At 37.5% G+C, this 22,039-nt stretch overlaps 1 protein-coding gene and 1 pseudogene across 6 annotated transcripts in view; one reads left to right on the top strand and one right to left on the bottom strand.

The window, feature by feature from the left end:
* Positions 1–22,039, bottom strand: part of prkcbb (protein kinase C, beta b) — a 137,169-nt gene that overhangs the window by 94,664 nt on the left and 20,466 nt on the right. The gene's annotated exons all lie outside the window — the stretch shown is intronic.
* Positions 2,305–3,059, top strand: LOC143722234 (uncharacterized; annotated as a pseudogene).

Raw genomic sequence — 22,039 nt, 5'->3', positions numbered from 1 at the left:
TCATTTATACTTTATATTAAATTATATATAGGAATATATATGTAGAAATCATAGACTGTAAAAAATAGATTGAAATAAATGTTTAATTCAGTGACTGCCTTTTAAAATTCTATATAATGTGGGTGTGCAGTGTGGAATGCTTATAACTACCTACCACATTGTAGGTATATTTTCAAATACAGTACTGTATAAGGGTCAATAACATGAAGTGCATATTTGTGTGTCCAAGTGCATTGTTTCCTTTTAAAATAATCGGATAAATTCAAGATATGTATCACTTTATTCTACAAAAACTATTTAGTTTGAATTCATTTTTAGAACATTTAAATAATACATATTATTTTATGTTTTGTTATCTTAAACCCCCGAAATGTCAGGGGGTGCAGCCGTCCGAACAAATTAACAGAAATACTATTTAAAATGGTGTCTTAACCCTAAAAAAAAAAAAAAAATTGTGGCATAATTTTAGGTTTGAATTCTTTCATATTTAAAAGAATATTCTTTTAAATATCAGTAAATATCATTTTTATAAATATCAGTTGTTTTAAAGCTGTTGAGACAATTGAAAAACATTAGTCAAGCAATTTGTATATTCTCAAATGTCAGGGTGGCACAACTGCAAACATGGCTCTTTTATTATGAATGGACAAGGTAATAGCAGGAAACATGATATTGCATCATCCAGAGGACCTCAACTGATCCTTGTGGAAGAGTGAAAAGATTTGAAGATCTCTCTCAAATACTATTAAAAATGGCTGCTGATTTCAAGTATGGGTTTGGGTATATTGCTTTCCATGTCAGGTGGTACAACTACTTAGGGCTGCACGATGTGTCGTTTTAGCATCGATATCGCGATGTGCGCATCCACGATAGTCACATCGCAGGATGTTGCGATGTAGGCCTAAGTCGTACAGTAGTTGATCCGTGATTCATGATCTGTACGGGCCAGCAGCTCCGGATTAATTGCAAAGTTTAACCATCATATAGTGAAACTTTATCATTTGCATGTGTTTTTAAGTCCTGTCAGTTTAAACATCAAGCGTAAGAAGACTGGAACTTGCGCGTTGTTTTCTGTGAGCCGGGCAGATCAGTGGTCTTTCTCTTATTTCTGAGCTTGAACGAACACGAGAATTCAAAATAAAGTCAGAATGCCCTTCCTCCATTGAACAATTTTTGGCGACCGCCAAAGCGTATTTTTGTCCCGCCAAAGCCTTATTTGACCGGTGAGTGATAGATGACTGACTGCTGCGCAAAACTGAGAGAACGAGCAGAGAGAGAGAGCCCCGGTCGCGCGCGCACTCTCACCGTTTTCAAACTGTCTTGCTCTCTCACCCTCCCTCGCGCATATTAATGAATTGAGTTGACTGAATATCTTTGAGAATACACAATGGTAAAAGGTCGGAAGACCGAAGTTTCAGGTGAAGCATTCGGATATATTTTTTTCCTGAACTACCGCTGGTTGTGAATTGTGCTAAAAAAAATATTCTCTGAAAAGCGTTCCACACATTCAGATAAACCACACTTTCAATAAACAAAACAAAAAAAATCTATCCAGTGATGAAATGTTTTCTGTGTTGAGACCAATCTTGGGCGATGTCCTAACTGCCGGGATAATCACACAACGTGTGCCGTGGTCCGTTAATGACACCTCCAATTCGCGAACTAATGATTCATTTGAACCGATTCACTTTAATGAATGGTTAAAACAACTTATCTGTCCAACACTGAACTCACGAGATATAACAAATCGGAAACACTTTACAATAAGGTTCCATTTATTAAACTCTAGTTAACTACATTAGTTAATAGAATCTATGCAGATTTACTCCTTTACAAAATCACCCCAGTCATTCAGATGATTCATTCTTTCCAAAGAAAGCTATTTAAGTCATTGGGTAAAATTGTTTTCATATCGCAATATATATCGCAGAAAAATAAAATATCGCAATCTAATTTTTTCCCAATATCGTGCAGCCCTACTACAGTATATACACATAACTATTTGGTTGTTCTGCCTGACATAAAAACAGTCAAAAAAATCATTTAAACACTTATTTACAAACTGAAAATTTCACGCCATCCGTGCCTGTCGTCTTTATTTATTTTTCTCTCGCGCCTTTTACAAATCCATCAAATTACTGTGGTAAGTATAGGATCAGTCAACAAACACGATGAGTAATGTCTTATCCTGTTATTGTCACTTGCACTTCATGTCACATGTATAGTATAGCCTTCTCTGTCAACAATATAGGATTTACATCTGATAAATGCAGGGAGCCAGTCAGGCTGACGGAGAAGATTTCAGAACTAGAGACACGCATCCAAGCTTTAATTGAGGATAGTAAGAGTGCAAGGGCTTTAGATACTGCTTTGGATGCTACTAGCTTAGTGAACTCTTTACATTGTTCGGTTCCGCCTGTAGAGCCCGTGCACCAGGGCAACTGGGTGACCATGAGACGCTGTAGTCGCGGGACAAAACACCGCTCTCCCGTTCCGATAAAAGCATTAAACAGGTTCTCCCCACTCAGTGAAACACCCACTGAGAATCCTGTTGAATGTGCCCTAGTTATTGGCGATTCTATTACACAGAACGTGAAAATAGAGACACCAGCCACCATAGTCACTTGTTTGCCGGGAGCCAGAGCGCCTGACATTATAGCCAATTTAAAAGTACTGGCTAAAGCTAATCGTAAATTCTCTAAGATTATTATTCACGTCGGCACTAATGATGTTCGACTTCGCCAGTCGGAGATCACTAAAATTAATGTTAAAGAGGTGTGTAAACTCGCAAGTACAATGTCAGGCACTGTAATTTGCTCTGGTCCTGTTCTGTTCTGTTCGTCCTGTTCGCCGGAGTGATGATATACTTAGTAAACTGTCCTCACTCAATGGCTGGCTATCCAAGTTGTGTCCGCAGAATAATATAGGGTTCGTAGACAATTGGAAAAGTTTTTGGGGCAGACCTGACCTGTTGAAAAGAGATGGTATTCATCCCCTCCTAGGATGGTGTCGCTCTTCTCTCTAGTAATATGACACATAGTCTTAGAGCTCAAACATGAATTGGGGCCCAGGTCAGGGACCAGACAGACTGGCTAAACCGACCATCTGCTAGCTGTTTCACATCACTGAGGTCAGATAAATCCCATCACATAGAGACTCTTTCACCTAGATATCATCATAGAGCATGTGTCTGTTCCCCGAATTAAGACATACAAAAAACTCCTAAACCCATTTAAGGGTAAAAATTTAACTGATGTTCAACAAATAAAAACAGATATAATACAGATGAACAAATGATAAAGCTCGGCTTGCTGTATATTCGATCCCTTACTTCAAAAGCACTTATTGTTAATGATATTATTACAGATTATAATCTAGATGTGCGTGTTTGACAGAAACCTGGCTAAAACCAGACAATTACATTACTTTAAATCCACCCCCCAAGATTACTGTAATAAACATGAGCCTCGTCTGAAAGGCGGAGGTGTTGCTGTAATTTATAGTTTTAAATATAATTCTTTTAAAATGTTGGTGCTTAATGGTACATTATCTTCTGTAAATTATAAATCACGTTTGAGATTTGTGCTGGCTACTGTATACAGGCCACCAGGGGACCACACAGACTTTATCAAAGAATTTGCTGATTTTCTATCAGAGTTAGTACTGGCTGCATATAAAGTCCTAATTGTTGGTGATTTTAATATACATGTAGATAACGAAAAAATGCATTGGGATTGACATTTAAAGACATTCTGAACTCTATTGGAGTTAGATAACATGTCAGGACCTACTCATTGTCGTAATCATACTCTAGATCTAATATTATCGCATGGAATCAATGTTGATGCCGTGGAAATTCTACAGCAGTGATGACAATCTTAGATCGTTATCTAGTCTCGTGTAAACTTTATTTAGCTAAAGCTGCAAAGTCGACTCCGTGTTACAAATATGTTAGACCCATCACTTCTGCCACTAAAGATTGCTTTATTAATAATATTTCTGATCAGTTTCATCTCCTCAGCATCCCAGATAGCTTAGAAGAACTCGATATTGCGACAGAAACTTTTGACTGTCTCTTTTCCAGCACTTTAGACACAGTTGCTCCTTTGCGTTTAAAGAAGATAAAAGAAAATAGTCCAACGCCGTGGTACAACGAGCACACTCAGGCCCTTAAGAGAGCAGCCAGAAAAATGGAGCGTAACTGGAAGAAAAAACTAGAGTTTTTTCGCATTTCATGGAAAGACAGCACGATTGCGTACAGAGAGGCAAGGAAATAAACAAAACCCTAGGTATTTGAAACAGTGGCTACTAGGTACACTGAAACAGTGGCTAAATTAACTAAAAATAAAGCTTCAATCCCAGACGTTTCCAAGCAGCTCAGCACTAATGATTTAATGCACTTCTTTACTTACAAGACTGATAATATCAGGGAGAAAATTATAACTATGCAACCGTCTACATTGTAGTCTCCTTGAGGAAAAATTTGATTCATTCATTGCTATAGTTTCTAGAAAGAAATGGTATCCGCAAGGATTTTCAGTCAGGATTTAGACCGTACCATAGTACTGAGACAGATCTCATCAGAGTCACATATTATTTGCTCTTATCATCTGATCGTGGTTGTATCTCTCTATTAGTGCTACTCGATCTTACTGCTTCATTTAATACTATTGACCACAACATTCTTTTAAATAGACTCAAAAATTATGTTGGCATTAGTGGAATTGCATTAGCATGGTTTAAATCATACTTATCAAACAGTTATCAGTTTGTAGTAGTAACAGAGAGATGTCTTATCGATCACAAGTTCAGTATGGAGTACAACAAGGGTCAGTACTAGGACCGCTGCTGTTCACTTTGACATGTTACCCTTAGGAGATATCATTTGGAAGCATGGTATTAGTTTTCACTGTTATACTGACGATTCTCAGCTCTATATATCTTCTTCACGCCCTGACGAAACTTACCTATTCATAAAATTAACGGAATGCATAGCTGATATTAAAAAAACTGGATGATTAGTAATTACCTACTACTTAATTCTGAAAAAAACAGAGATCCTATTTATTGGACAAAAAACTTCTTCATATAATGACCTAGAATTCTGTCTAACACTTGATGGCTGCTCTGTCAAGTGTCAACATGTCAACATGTGCTCTTTGATACCAATCTCTGATTTGAAAGTCACGTGTCTACTATCTGTAAAACCGCATTTTCCATCTTAAAAATATATATACATTAGGTCATATGCTCTCAATGACAAATGCAGAACAATTAGTTCATGCATTCATGACATCAAGGCTAGATTATTGTAAAGCTATTATGGCTGTTTGCCCTGCATGCTTAATAAACAAACTACAGCTGGTCCAAAATGCAGCAGCTAGAGTTCTTACTAGAACCAGGAAGTATGACCTGGTTGAGTATTAGCCTGGTTGAGTATTATATGAGTATTAGCCTGGTTCTGTCAAAACTGCATTGGCTCCCTATTAAACATCATAAAATCTTAAAATATATATGCTGCTTACTTACAAAGCACTAAATGGTTTAGCTCCCCAGTACTTGAGCGAGCTCCTAATGCATTATAGTCCTTCACGTCTATTGCGATTTCAAAATTCCAGCCAGTTGATAATACCTAGAATATCAAAATCGACTGCTGGCGGTATATCTTTTTCCTATTTAGCACCTAAACTTTGGAACAGTCATCCTAACATTGTCCGGGAAGCAGACACACTTCTGTCAGTTTAAATCTAGATTAAAAACACATCTATTCAACCTGGCATACACATAGAACACTATACAGTCCTATTATTCAAATCAGTTAAATGATTATGAGGCTGCATAAATTAGGTCAGCCGGAACCGGGAACACTTCCTATAACACCTGATGTACTCGCTACATCATAAAAAGAATGGCATCTACGCTAATTTTAGTCTTTCTGTTTATTCCGAGGTTAACTGTAATCAGCCGGACCCGGGCCGTGTCCAGATCAGATGGTGGACTTGCGCCTGGACACAACCACAATGCATTCCTGAAGTTTCAGCAGAGATTGTGTCATCTAGACTCTCCCCTGTGAAGGCCTCATCGACACGACAGCCATCGGCACTGATCCTCACTGATTTCTCCATTCTGTCACCTGATGGAGTTTTGGTTCCTTGCCACTGTCGCCTTTGTCGCCATTGGTTTATGGCTTGCTTAGTTGGGGACAATTAATTTTATATTTAACAATATTATTACAACATTATTTTCCTGTTATCGCTGTAAAGCTGCTTTGAAACAATCTGTATTGTAAAAAGCGCTACATAAAGTTGACGACTTAAATACATTGTTAAAATAAAATGCCTTAAATCAGTTTTGAAAAGATTTTTTAAAAAAACTTTTTTTTTACTTTTTATTGTCAATGACACATAAAACAGTGCATAAACAGCATGATAGTATTCAACAACCTATGACAGCATCCAATCAACATCAGAGCTATAGGAGCTGAAGTAACTATGCAAATGATGAGCTGTGCTGGACTATATGTACAATGCCCCTCTGTTCACATCACTAATGCCCCTGGCACCTCTGCAGCGTGACATATCCAGGTCATCATAGGGGCATCTTCCTTTCTGATGCAGGTGAAAGCTCCTACTCAGATTTGAGCAGGATAAAACCATTTTCTCACAAGAAATGACAAGTCTCTCACGTTCACCGTAATCTCTTTAGAAATCTGCACTTTAAGTCTAGCAGCTCCGGCCAAAACACAACAGCCAAACTTCAGACAGGCTGAACAGCCACCGTCACCCACACACTCGAAATACTCCAGTGAGAAAGAGAGAGATGAAGAAACAAAACCATAGATTTGGAGGAGGACTGAAGCATATGATTCAGTAAAGTTTGCTCTTTTTATTATTGTGATTTAAACCAGGCCAAATGAGCTGAACATTCAAGCACCACCTATTTAAAAACTTTTTTTTCTAATTCTTTTAAGAACTGAGCAAATTTCCATCTATTTGGATTGTGAACTAGGTGACATAACACTGGATTAACTGTAACATTATTGCAGTTAAAATAAATCATGGTGCTACACATCCTTCATCAGTCCCTTTACTAGCACTTTTGCAGATCTGTGAACAGATATATACATTACATTTACATTTAATGATTTAGCAGATGCTTTTATCCAAAGCGACTTCCAAATGAGGAGAACAATAGAAACAATTTAGGCAACAATATATGAAAGTGCTGTGACAAGTCAAAGTTAGCCTAGCACAGTACACAAAGCTAATAAATAGAAAAAATAGATAGGATAGAAATAAAATAGAAAGCGTTAGTATTAACGGGTCAAGTGTTGACGAAAAAGATCCATCTTGAGCTGTTTCTTGAAACGGTAAAGAGCTGCTCGAGTTGAGTTAGGCAGGTCATTCCACCAGCAAGGAACAGTCAAGGAAAAGTGATTCTGTGCCTCTTTGCAATGCCATCACAAGACGCCATTCACTAGCTTCTGGAGGGCACTTAAGTCTGAAGTAGTAAGTTAAGGTATAGGGGTCCAGAGGCAGTGCTTGTTCTGTAGGCAAACATCAATGCCTTCAATTTGCACTGGTTGCCAATAGCCGCTCGCATAAAATTTGTGATGAGAGGTGTGACATGCGCTCTCTTCGGCTGGTTAAAGACTACTCTCAATGCTGCATTCTGGATCAGTTGTAGAGGTTTGACAGTATATGCTAAAAAGGCCTGCCAAGAGAGCATTACAATAGTCTAGTTTGGATAGATCAAGAGCTTGGACAAGGAGTTGTCTAGCATGCTCTGATAGGGAGGGCCTGGTCTTCCCAATGTTATACAGGGCAAATGTGGAGGACCAGGCAGGTCTAGCAATGTGTTCTGTGAAGAACAACTGATCATTAATTACAACTCCAAGGTTCCTGGCTGTCCTAGAAGGAGTTATGGATGACAAACCTAGCTGAAGAGCTGAAGTTGTGATGAAGTGATGGGTTGGCCGAAACCACAAGCAATCTGTAAAATGCAATTTCACAGTCCAAGCCAAACACTTTTTTTGTTTGTTCAATTTTTTTTTAAATAAATGAATGAATGAAAAAAGAAAGACAATGTATGAAACAAGCAGAATCACATCTTTTCTGCGTTTTCAGAACAAAGAAAGAAAAAACAAAAAAAATAAAGAAATCATTTATAAACAAACATACAGTATACACATCCTACTAGCCTGTACAGCTGAGAATATTATTATCAAAAGGCAAAAAAGACTTTAGGGAATTTAGATATAAACTGTTGCCATTTATCATAGAAAGATATTGAGCTGCCATTCCGAGAACATCTTCAATCCGAACACTTTAATAGTAAATACATTTCTGAATTTGATCTTTCACCTTTTTCTTTTTAGAAGTGCATGGAACTGCTTCAAAAAGGAGTACTGGATCCTGTGTATCTGAGCCAAAAGCAGTCAAAAACAGTTGATAGAATGTCTTGCCTTTTGGCAAACACATTCTTTTTACCCTCTCTTTTTAGTGCTCAGAATAAAAGTTTCTCAGACTATGATCAACACTTGAGAATGGACAACACCACTTATCTCTTCACATCCTGCAGTGCAAAAGTAGGATGTACATTATAAGACATGCTACACTAAAAAGAACCATTCACCAAAAACATCCGTCATCATTTATTCGTTTGAACACAATAGCTTTCTATAAAAAATGTTTTAATCATGTATGATGCAGATCACCCTCTGTCAGTGTTTTGTCATGTTGAAATGACGTGACCTGCGGTGTTGCACTAAACATAGAAGAGAGTCCTCCCGCTCACTGGCTGCCGCCTTTAGATACACTATGAAACATGGTTATTAATGTGCTTTATCAGCGGAAACAACAGGAGAATCCACGGCATAAAAAAGTTGGAAAGATTTGATGACGAAGAAAATCCTGAATAGCGTTGCCCATGTTGTTACTTTTTTATTGGACAGGTAAGGGAATTAATTATCGCATAGACCACTAGTATCAGTGTAATTTACATAAAACTCACAGACGTCCACATCCATAATAGATCCACGCCTATAGTGAGCATCTAACACCACTGCGATATCAGTACTTTTTAAAGTACAAAAAGAACAGCGATGCTAACGCTAGCAAAATATCTATTAAATGCACCTTTAATACAGATTATAGAGTACAAGATATGGACTTTTAAAATACCTTTTATACCCATTGATGGAAATTACATGGAAAGGAAGGCATGAGTGTGAGTAAATGATGACACAAAAATATCAGAAATTAGAAATAAAACAAAGAAAATAACATAATACAAACTGAAATACAACACTTATATTCTGTTGTTTTGTAAACCTCTCTTTGAGATCCACTGTCATAAACAGATCGCAAACAGATTTGAATACTGTCCTATCCTTTGAAATATAATCCTTGAAATAACAGTACAATAAGGAAGGAGATAACTTGTTTAACAATAGAATTTACAACAGTTCCTAAAATATAATTTTTTTGATCTCTCATCTATTAAGCAGTATAGGCATTCAGATACAGGTAGTTCCTCATCTGCTAATAGTGACAGGGTAAAGATCGAACCAGAGGTGAAGAGCAGACTGCCACCTCCAAAAGGCTCAGTTAAACAGCCTCTCACAGGGCCTATTGAGCGCACACTTACATAATGGCCAGCCTGATGGAGAAGGATCAGGCCCAGTAGGAGTTTCCCTGACTCTTTCTCTCTCCAGCACTTTTAAAAGGTCAGAACGAGAGAAAGGCTCATGTAGCAACCCACGTCCCTTCACAGCGAGACTGATCTGGCCCTTCATAATTAAACAGCCCATTAAATATCCATGCCACACCAGCGGCTCCGCACCTTAGCAAACGCACCCCTGCCGAACAACCCGGTACGACACCAAACCCTGTCCCGGCAGATGCTGCACAGAGCCGTTCGGAGACAAATTCAATTAACTCACATTAGTCCTCTTCTGCTAATAATTCAGTCGCGCACAGACAAACAGCAACAGTGCACACCCACATACTCGCACAACTACAGCTCAAACGCGCACACATACACGAGTACGCCCACACAAACACACATGCACTCGACATCCAAGCATATCTGCCTTCTGGACAACTGCAAACCTTTAAAAAGAGCCTCCAGTTATAGCAAGCCGCGTCTGGCCTGAGGAGCTGCAGAAGAACCTTTCACGATTTTAATTCACGGGCACGAGAGACGCGTGAGCGATCTCAGAGATGTCTGGGAACGTTCATCTTGATACTGAATTCAGCCCAGCTGTCAGTGAGATGCAGATTAGGAGGAAGGGAAGAGAGTTTGTGTGCTTGTTTACTAGAAACAAAACAGCATGCAAAAGATATTCCTCATGGTGCAACATCATTAAGGGTTCATGAACACAACAAGGTGTTAGAGCTGCTAAATTGAATCAAGCTGTAGGAAGGGAAGGATGAACATCTAAAAACAACTTGTTTTCCCCCACACAACCCATGGGAAGCATTGATATGTCGAGAGAAGAATGTATTTTACAGAAAAAAGGAAACACAAACCTTACAGTTTAGAGGTTGATGAAAATATTACTGTTAAATACCTCATGTGTCTTTTCATCCAGGTCTATTATATTTGGTTTAAGTCATCATTTGCTAGTGTACTCCTAAATTTGAATGGATGTAAATGAACTGAGATTCAAGTTGTTTCTGTTATTGGACTTTTTCCTCACACTTTTCTTTGTTGAGCAGAGCACTCAAAAACATAAAATATCATAAAATGATCACAAAATGATCATAAAATGATTTTGAATCAAGTCTCAAGGAAAATGTATGCAAATCTGCAGTCTGCACAGATATTTCCAAATATGATGGCTTCTGAAGGCTTTTCAGGATCAGGATCATCATTTACTCACCCTCATGTCATTCCAAACCTGTATGACTTTCTTTTTACTGTGGAACGGAACATAAATATTTTGAAGAATGTTGGTAATCAAACATTTTTGGTGACCGTTGACTTGCATTGTTTGGAAGAGAAAAAAACCCCCCAAAATATCATGTTTCACAAAGCCATACAGGTTTGGAGCTGCATGTGGGTGAATACATTTTCATGAAAAGAAATTTCAAATTCAAAACTGTTCATCAAAGCAACTGAAACGTAATTTAAAAAGCTCAGAAAAGCTAAGGGCAATAACAAAACAGTATTCTGATCCTAATTATGTTAATATGCTAACCTAATATTTGTATGCAGCTTTTCCAACCATGACTAAACCACTCGGTTTAACTGTCTGGAAAATTGAATCCCTTTACTTAGGAGACACTCATAAATTATCAATTTAGGATACATAAGACGTGCTGTGAATTCTCACTCATAATCAAACATTCACACACTGTGACGCATGGCATGACATTTTTCTGTGCATAAGCACAGGTCACAATTACAATATTAATTTTTCTAAGCTAAATCAAACCACAAGTCTCACAACGCACAAGAACAGTGAGCAGGAATTCAATACTGACAGCTAGCTTAGCTCTTACCATTGATCATTAAACACTGATGGACTACATCCTGCTGTTAAAATTATAAACAAGCTTATCTTCTAATCTTAAGTAAAAGTGAACCCTCCTCATTTTAAATATGATTATAAAAGACATGGCGCTGTAGGAAAGAATACTAGACACAGACAGACAGATAGAATTTCCAAAACCTCATTATTGTAAAGCAAAATAAATAAAAAAAATTCATTAATTATTGTGATGAAAAAACAACAACATGATTAAAATGTTAAGTATTTATCCATCATAGTATTATTCTGTATAAATCTTTCCTTTTTTTCAGCGTTTTACTGTAATTGCATTACAGTATCAAGAACTAATGAAAATCATCATGACAGCAAGGAAAATTACAAATAAACTGCTGGAGCAACTGTCTGTTCGCATTATGGTAATAAGAATGTCAGAAGAAAATGTGTTGTAGGAAATATCCAAGAAAAATGTAAAAGTATTTTTTTTCCTGAAATGTACAGTTGTGACCAGGACATTTTCTGGTAAAATCAAGCTGTGTGTATATTTTTTTTTACTTTACGAAAACATGTACAAAAAGTGTTTTACCAAACTTTCAGATTTCACACACCTGGGCCAATGTCACACACACACACACAGAGAATAGAAGAAAAGAGAAAAAGAGAGAGAGAGAGAGAGAGAGAGAGAGAGAGAGAGAGAGAGAGAGAGAGAGAGAGAGAGAGAGAGATAGAGATAGAGATAGAGATAGAGATAGAGATAGAGATAGAGAGAGAGAGAGAGTGTGTGGATTTTAGTTGTGACATTAACTGGATTAGCTGGGCTGATCCTGCGCTCAGTGCTGATGGGACTGTTAAGAGTGAGGCTTCACTGAGATTAACACATCTGAACAGCACAGCAGCACACACACTCCTGCTGTCCGCCACACAATAACAACAAGATGCATCTTATACAGCCATTACTTACGCTGTTCATTTACACTGATTAATACTGCACACACTCTCCGCTGATTAAGTGTCTGCCAGTGTACTGGAGTGGAGCCACTCCTGACAACAAACCATCGAATCAGAGGATGGCAGGCGTGGAGGAGCTTGAAATTTTGTGATGTCTTAAAGCTTGTCAGTGTTAAATCCCTAAGAGGTGTCACATTTAAGGTTTTGGGGTGGTGTAACTTGTAATTGAATGCGGATTAGTTATGGCTGCAGGCGTGACGTTATGGGATGACGAGAATGGTGAGGGACAGTGTTTTGAGAGTTTAGTGTGTGTGGCAATACCACTGAACAGTTGTTGAACAGTTCACTGAAATATTCAGTAAAAGTTCAAAGAATGAAATCAAGGCTGGACATTGGAATCTTCTGCACCACATATGTGGGTTTATTACATGGTGTCAGAGTGCCGTGAGGAACACATTAGAGACCGAATTGTGGCATGAATCCAAGACAAGTCACGCAAGTTGCAGCTCACCCAAATCTCACACTCAAAATGACGGTTCAAGAAACCCGCCAGTCGGAGGAGGTGAAAGCACAAGTTAGCGTCCAAGGAGAGGCTGCATGTGCTATTCAAGAGGTAGCACACAAAAGACACACACACATCGGAAGCAACACGCTTCATATATATATATATATATATATATGGGGTGTAACGATACCCTAATGTCACAATTCGATACATATCACGATACTGAACTCACGATACAATATTATTGCGATACTCCAAGACATATGATAAAAGGTTAACAAAAAAATTAACTGTTCCTAAATTTGATGTTACATTGTGGTGTAAATGAATAGGCTTGGACTTGGTGCTGAAACCCAAAGCACAGGATAATTATAGAAACACTAGAATAAAAAATATTCATGATTCTGAAGCTGAAAAAACTGAATTATTTTAGACTAATATTCTTGCACTCTTTTACTGACTAGATATATTTAAAATAATGTATAGGCCACTTTTTACTTTTTCAGGACCCACAAATATTCCCCCATTGCATTATTATACATTATATTCAACATTATTTATAGTACTTTAATGTAGTACTGACAGTAAAACTTTGAAAACGTGATTTTTTTTTGGGGGGGGGGGGACTATCTACAATACATATTGTCACTATCCACGATACGTATTGGAGCATTTTTGTATTGCGATATATTGTAACACGATATATTGTTACACCCCTAATATATATATATATTGGGGAGCAGCGGCTCATTTGCATTTAAAGATACATGCACAAAAACAACATGGTATAATAAATGAGTAGAGTATTTTGACACATTCTGGGGACAGCTGAGACTTATATTACCTCTTATAAAAAGGGGCATATTAGGTCCCCTTTAAAAGGTACCGGTGCCGATGTATGCGTTATGACTGAAAAAAACATTAAGAATGCTCAAGCCTAAGAAAAGACTGTTCTGAATAGTGGCCATCTGAACTGTATTGGCCAGTTTACACAGAATTCAAAAACAACCGGTAGTCGTTCAAAGTGTTTGTTATCAGAAGGGAATTAGATTGCAACCAAGAACCTACTTAGCCAATCAGTAGCTGTGCTGATGGGGCTGGTGGGTTCATAAACAAAGGGTTTATTACATAACTATACTGCATAAAGGTCTGGGCTGGTTACCAAATGGGTGTAGTTTGAAATGATGAACTATTGTCTATTTTAACATTGTATATGTAATAAGTGTCAACGACAAATTATTAGACACATTTGGATTTTATTTGATTGTCTTTATTGCCCTTTTAAACTTCCAGCAAAAATATTTGATTTCTCTGTATTTAAACAATTAGAATTTATTGCATGATTTATGGCTTGAAGTGTTCTTGATTCTAATTGTTCAACACTCATTCCACAAGCTTTTTACATAATACTAGGGATGCACTGATATTAAAATTGTCCAATACCGATAAGCCCATAATTATTTTCATGCCAGAGCAGTAAATGACAAATGGCTGATATTGCAATCCTATACTATTTTGTTTTGAAAGAAAAAACATCAACCAATAAAAGCAAAAAAAAAAAAAAAAAAATTTAAATGCTACAAGTGAATTAAGGAATCACTACATTATAATGGACAGTATGAAAATTGATTTACAAGTTTTTTTTCTTTTTTTACTATTTTTTGTGTTTAAATGAGTAATCAGTAGTAGCGCGACAATCATCCCCATCACTGCACTGATTCGTTCCTTCATTCTATCCATATACGACCAGGCCAATTGAAAATGAAAAGACTGTGAGAAAAGTCTAGAGTTTGTCTGATATCCCTTCACTCCCATATGGCCTTTATATAATACAGCTGCTAAGAACTCAATCACTGAGGCTTTCGCCCACCACACGTTAGGCCACTCAATAAAGAAACTGAAAAGAGAAGCACTTTTTTTCCCAAAACTACTTCTTTTTCATTCTCCTTCTCTCTCTTTCTCACCCCCTCACTTTAATCTACGCACAGGCTGGTGCTCCAGTTTGCCATTCCAGCTTTACACTGCCCTGGAAGCGGTGCCCGCATGGTGAATCAGTTCCATGCCAATTGAACCTGGCATGCATTCCTTCTCTCCCTCTCGCTGTCTTCCTATTTTTTAATTTATGAGACATTACAGAGGAAGACGGATCTACACACACCTCATCCAGTTTTCAGCCAAGGCGGTGCTCCCACCAGCTCGGTGTTCCCGTTTCCTGAAATCTAGATAATGAGAGAGAATGGCTTTCACAGCTAATGACTTTCTGGCAGCTGATGTCTGTCACAGCCTTGGCAGAGTGGATTAAGCTGGCTGAGAGGGAAGTGGAGCCCAGGGCTTCCTGTTAGAACAGGATATACACACCAGAGACACTGCGAGCACCTGCGTCTCTCGGCTGAGGAGAACAGGTTTTCATCTGTAGATCTGGGGCTAGAGTAGCATGGCTACTGACTGTGGCTCTTGGTTATTTTTTTAAAAGATTATTTAAATGTACACCCAGATGCGATGACTTTTTCATTATATAGAGCACACAGCACAGACCGCTTTCCTCTGCTTATTTTTCAACCCTATTAGAACAAAATAAACAAAACCCTAGGTATCTATTTGAAACAGTGGCTAAATTAACTATAAAATAAAGTTTCAATCCCAGACGTTTCCAAGCAGCTCAGCAGTAATGACTATATGCACTTCTTTACTTACAAAATTGATAATATCAGGGAGAAAATTATAACTATGCATCAGGCAGTGCATTGTAGTCTACTTGAAAAATAATTTGATTCATTCATTGCTATATGAGAGGAACATTTTTCCAAACTTGTTAAATCATCTAAATCGACCTATACCGACTAATTTATTGAAAGAGATGCTTCCAGAGGTCATAGATCCTCTTCTTAATATCATTAATTCATCTTTGTCATTAGGATATGTACCAAAAAATTTTAAGCTGACAATGATTAAACCGCTTTTAAAAAAAACGCAACTTGATCCTGCAGAATTAGTCAATTACAGGCCGATCTCGAATCTGCCTTTTCTGTCAAAGATTCTAGAAAAGGCAGTATCCTCACAACTATGTTCCTTTCTAGAAAGAAATGGTATTAGTAATTTTCTACTACTTAATTCTGAAAAAACAGAGATTCTAATTAATGGACAAAAAACTTCCTCACGTAATAACCTAGAATACTGTCTAACACTTGATGGCTGCTCTGTCAAGTTTTCGTCATCGGTTAGGAACCTGGGTGTGCTCTTTGATACCAATCTTTCATTTGAAAGTCACGTGTCTAGTATCTGTTGAACCGCATTTTTCCATCTTAAAAATATATCTAAATTACGTCATGCTCTCAATGACAAATGCAGAACAATTAGTTAATGTGTTCATGACATCAAGGCTAGATTATTGTAAAGCTATTATGGGTGTTTGCCCTGCATGCTTAATAAACAAACTACAGCTGGACCAAAACGCAGCAGCTAGAGTTCTTACTAGAACCAGGAAGTACAACCATATTAGCCCGGTTCTGTCAAAACTGCATTGGCTCCCTATTAAACATCGTATCAATTTTAAAATATTGCTGATTGCTTACAAAGCACTAAATGGTTTAGCTCCCCAGTACTTGAGCGAGCTCCTAATGCATTATAGTCCTTCACGTCTATTGTGATCTCAAAATTCCGGCCAGTTGATAATTCTAGTTAATACCTAGAATATCAAAATCGACTGCTGGCGGTAGATCCTTTTCTTATTTAGCACCTAAACTTTGGAACAATCTTCCTAACATTGTCCGGGAAGCAGACACACTCTGTCAGTTTAAATCTAGATTAAAAACACATCTCTTCAACCTGGCATACACATAGAACACTATACATTCCTATCATTCAAATCAGTTAAATGATTATGAGGCTGCATAAATTAGGTCAGCCGGAACCGGGAACACTTCCTGCTATAACACCTGATGTACTCGCTACATCATAAAAAGAATGGAATCTACGCTAATTTTAGTCTTTCTGTTTATTCCGAGGTTAACTGTAATCAGCCGGACCCGGGCCGTATCCAGATCAGATGGTGGACTTGCGCCTGGGCACAACCACAACGCATTCCTGAAGTTTCAGCAGAGATTGTGTCAACTAGACTCTCCCCTGTGAAAGCCTTATCGACATGACAGCCATCGGCACTGATCCTCACTGATTTCTCCATTCTGTCACCTGATGGAGTTTTGATTCCTTGCTACTGTCGCCTTTGTCGCCATTGGTTTTTGGCTTGCTTAGTTGGGGACATTTAATTTTATATTTATCAATATTATTACAACATTATTTTTCTGTTATCTTTGTAAAGCTGCTTTGAAACAATCTGTATTGTAAAAAGTGCTACATAAATAAAGGTGACTTGACTTGACTTGAAGTGAAGGTGAATTGTGACTGTAGCTAGTATGAAGAATTGAGACAGGTTGAGTTTGTTTTCCTGCTCACCCCATTCCTTCACCTTCCGGTTTTGTTTGATTACTGTTTCTGTTTCTTAATCATCTGTGACACTCATACATCAATCCCTCCAGCGTGTCCAGTCAGTGTTAAAAGACAATAAGGACATAAGGGAAGTCTAAACTGCTGTTTAGAGAAATAAAGCATAACATATACAGTGGGACGCAAAAGCCTAAGAAAATTTGGTATTCAAAATCTAATTCAAACCTGGAAATAATAAAAGAAACATTATGATTATGATGTACAGTATGCATAACAGTTTGCACAAAAACATATTAAGCAGCACAACTTCTTTCAACATTGGTAATAATAATAAATGTTTCTTGAGCATCAAATCAACATATTAGACAAATTTCTGAAGGATCATGTGACAATGAAGACTGGAGTAATGATGCTGAAAATTCAGCCTTGCATCACAGAGGTAAATTGCCATTTAAAATATATTCAAATAGAAAACAGCTATGTGTAAATTGTAAAAATATTTCACAATATTGCTGTTTTTACTGATCTAGTAAATGCAGCCATAGGCAATGCTGTTGTCACTCCTGAAACTTTACAGTATTTAAAAACGGTAATGAATGACCTAAATGATCCTTTCATGAGTACAGAACACAACTCACTCCTGGAACTGCGGCGATTTACACCATAGCAATATTCTGGCATCAACTACTTTTGAAAAAGTAATTTTACAGCGACCAAAGACTGCTTGTCAATTTTAACCAAAGGGGTTATAATATATACATTATATGAGGGATCATGTACATCCAGGCAGTTGTTATGAAGCTTCCGCGGACATTTAAGGGATACATACAGTACATTCATACCACTTATTACACAGCATTTCGCCACATAAATAATTAGGCGTATAAGAGATATTGATTTGAGATTAAACCGTTTTAAAATCGTACCTTTGTTATTTTATAACAGTGTACAAAACAATAGTCGCAAAATGGCAGGAAAATGCATTTGTATGAAACAAGAGAGAGTGTGTCCAAGATACTGGATGGCAGTTAAATGACGGTACATAAAATACTGATTTGACTGAGTTTTATTATTTTATTAGCTCATCAAACGCAAAACTTCCATGAAGAAAAACCGTTCCTAGCAAGTGTATAGGGCTGCTGACCTCAGTAACCCGGATGAGCCTGTGTTATCTGTTTTCACTTTTCAGTGGTGGTTATTGGGGAATAACCTAATAACATACCACTGGATGGCGGAGAATCAAGGATTCCACAGAGCCATGAAATAAAAACAAATCATGCTTTGTTCAAGCCTGATTTCTTGAAGTGTTCCCATGTCCACTTATTTTATAAATATAAATACCCTTTGTGTATATAAATGTAACGAATTATTATTTGAAGCGTTTTTGGGTTTGTTGTTTGGGCTTAGCTCATACAGCAATCTAGTTTATGGCTTTAAATAGGCATGTGTGGGTCGCAATATTTGGTCTTATTTTCAATATAAAGCATTTCGATTTATTAGGTTTATTATGGGCTCATCAAGGCTCTTTCCCTGCAATTTCTTGCAATAGCTGCAGTGTGTATGTTGCCTTAGTAATAAGCATAACATACTTAAAAAAAAAACAAAAAAAACATTAGAACTCTTACTGACCCTCATTTTTGGAATAACGTGAATCACTTCTTTCTGAACTGATTCACAAAACAGAATCTGACTTCACATAGCTACATAATGAGAGAGAAGGAGTTACAAGGAAAGCAGCTCAGTGCTGTCTCGTCTCACTCGGCTGTAGAGCTGTGTGCGAAATGAAATGTGACATAAAAACAGCAAAGTATTTTGTCACACTACACCACTACTTGTTAAGAAGCAGCTTGTTACAGGAAAACCTACACACTTTTGAAACAGCTGAGCTGTCATGCTAAAAAAAAAATTAGTTAAAGGGGTACTCCATCCAAAAATGAAAATGTTCTTTTTGTCATTTCAAATGTATCCACAAAAAAAAAAAAAAAAAAAATCCACACAACCCCAGATGAAGAATCAAATGTCTTCTAAAGCAAGATGATTAGTATGTGTGTGAGAAAAATACTAATATTTAAACTTTTTTCAAATACACATACCTACTGTTCATAAACTGGGGTCAACTGAATTATTGCCATGTTCACATTGTGTGCTTTGTGAAGCGTCAACTGTGAGGGATCCATCTTGCATTAGGTCTCACAGAGATGGATTTTTTCCCGCCCAGAATAAAGGAAGTCATAAACATATGGGATGGCATGAGGGTGAGTCTATGATAACATTTTGATTTTTGGGTGGAGTGTCCCTGTGTACAAGTCAAAAATTGACAATTGTTATTTTTCTTATGGAATATTGCAGTATTTATTAAATGATTATCAGTGCACATTATTATTATTTAATTAATCTGCCCTTATAACTCTTAATCAAAATAACTTCCCCTCCCTCTTCCATCTCTTCTCTGATGATTTTTTTTTGATAAACTTGTCACTCACATGACATCACACCAATAGCAAACCACAAGAACCCAACAATCCAATCAATTCCTAATGGAAAAAAAATTGGCCCAACCCTAAGTTTTTTCTTGTTTATGAAGACGGGAGAAATACAATAGGGGAGAAAACACTATCGCAACTTCAATTTCATGAGAACTAGAAGTGGAAGGGGTGTTCGATTCCAGGTTTTTTTGGTGTCGACTCCGACTCCCACCGCAGGATTCGATGGAGTTGACTATTTAATCCTCTCTTAAATTGATGTAAAGTAAACAGAGTTTACTTTACATCAACACAGGGTCAGGAATAATAGTACAATATACAGTCGTTACACACTTAACTAATTTTAATATTTTTTCCCCAACACGAAGCCTTAAAATTCCTGTGACTGTCGAAATTTGTCCAATTTAGCGATGACTTGAAGAGTAGCTATCAATGTTGCTGCCTAGCTGTTGCAGATACCTAATTTGACAGAGGGAAAAGTCACGAAAAACATCCGTATTCGAATATTATGTCAGATTTAAATAAATGAGAAAGAAGGTATTATTTAATGAATTAATCTTATTATTGACTAATTGTTGGGTGATGGTGCTAAATGCACATGATCATTGTCTTAAAATTGCTTGGAAAGGAGAGTTAAATATACAAAAAAATTATAAAATACATAAAATAAATGTACACTTATTTATGCGTTTATTCTTGATGTGAGTTTTTCATGATTTATGGTTAATTAAATGATTATGAACAAGTTTTTTATTTATTTATGCATCAGTATAACATTAATTAAAGTAATGCTGGCACGTGGTATGTATACAAAGTCACTATGACGGTTATCTATTTCTAAAGTAAGCTACATGTAGGATACCGGTAAATGTATTTACATGTACATTAAATGTAAAAAATAAAGTTTCTGCGACAGCTCTCTGACGCGGTTTGTTCACTCCTTGCTTAGCCTATATAGTCCATTTAACTGCCATGCACTACAGGGATTAGAGAATCAGTAAATAAGTGAGCAATGTCAGACACAGCAACAGAGTCGACAATGAGAGTCGATTCCTGTGCTGGAGTTGACCCCGACCATTCAGGGCTATATAGAGTCTAGGAATCAACTCTTTTGGAGTCGACTCACCATCACTATTAAGTGGTGCTATTTAGATACTCTCCAACAATGATTGTAATGCACCAACATGTGGCCACCAATTTAATCTGGGCCTTTGTTATACAAATCAAGACTCAGGAAATCTGTCAAAAGTAATTTGTCTTTTAAAAAGTTAATTGAGGTCTGAACACACCATCGCTTCAGCACTGTGTGTGATCTCACACTGAATGAGAGATGCTCATAGAGGAGAAGAAACCTTTTATCTAGCCTCACATCCACTAAAACGAGTAATACTCACTCAAGCTCAGGAACATTATTAAGTCAAATAACAGAACATCAAAGATAGAAAGGGGGGGGGGGGGGGTGTCAAGAGGGGAGCTCGAGCGCATGTAGACAGGCAGCGAACGCTCACTTTTTTCAACAGGAGATACGAGTGATTGTTCACAAAGAAAAAAGATATTTGATTTTCACCTTTCCTGCCTGTGGTAATGGGAGTTATGCAAGTGAGTAGGGCCAGCCTACGCGCTAAATAAAAATACCATGGCCCGCTGAGCACTACGCTGAGCTGACTTACAGAGATGCAGAGATGAGGTCAGTGAGTCAGCCATCAATCCACAGCTGTCCTCAACTTCTCCTCTCTCTCTCTCTCTCTCTCTCTCTCTCTCACACACACACACACAGGCCTCCTCCTCCTCTGTGCTACGGCCTGCAGCTAACCACACTTTGAGCGCTGTAAACACGGTGTAGTGTACTAGCGCTCTCTGCCCTGCACTGGATGATGTCGTTTACAAACCTGATCTATGAAAAAAATCTATCTGAATAATATCTAAGGTCGAACGGGATGGCGACCGTTTGCGATATCAGCAGTTGAGGTCACTTATTGACTGTGCCTGTATGCTAAGACAATCACAGAGTGAAACAAAAACAGCGTAAGCTAAAATGTTTTCATGTTTATAATACACCAAATAATAAAACAATACCCAAATAATGAAACAACCAGCATATTATGCGTTTTAGATACATATTATGGTGTTCTTAACTAGTTTCACACTTCAGAGATTAAGCATGCT

Source organism: Siphateles boraxobius, unplaced genomic scaffold (genome assembly GCF_051911475.1).
Source record: "Siphateles boraxobius isolate OS27281-9 unplaced genomic scaffold, OSU_SipBor_1 66, whole genome shotgun sequence".
Classification (NCBI taxonomy): Eukaryota; Metazoa; Chordata; class Actinopteri; order Cypriniformes; family Leuciscidae; genus Siphateles; species Siphateles boraxobius.
The sequence above is the reverse complement of the archived record's forward strand: the minus strand, read 5'-3'. Positions and strand labels throughout refer to the sequence as shown.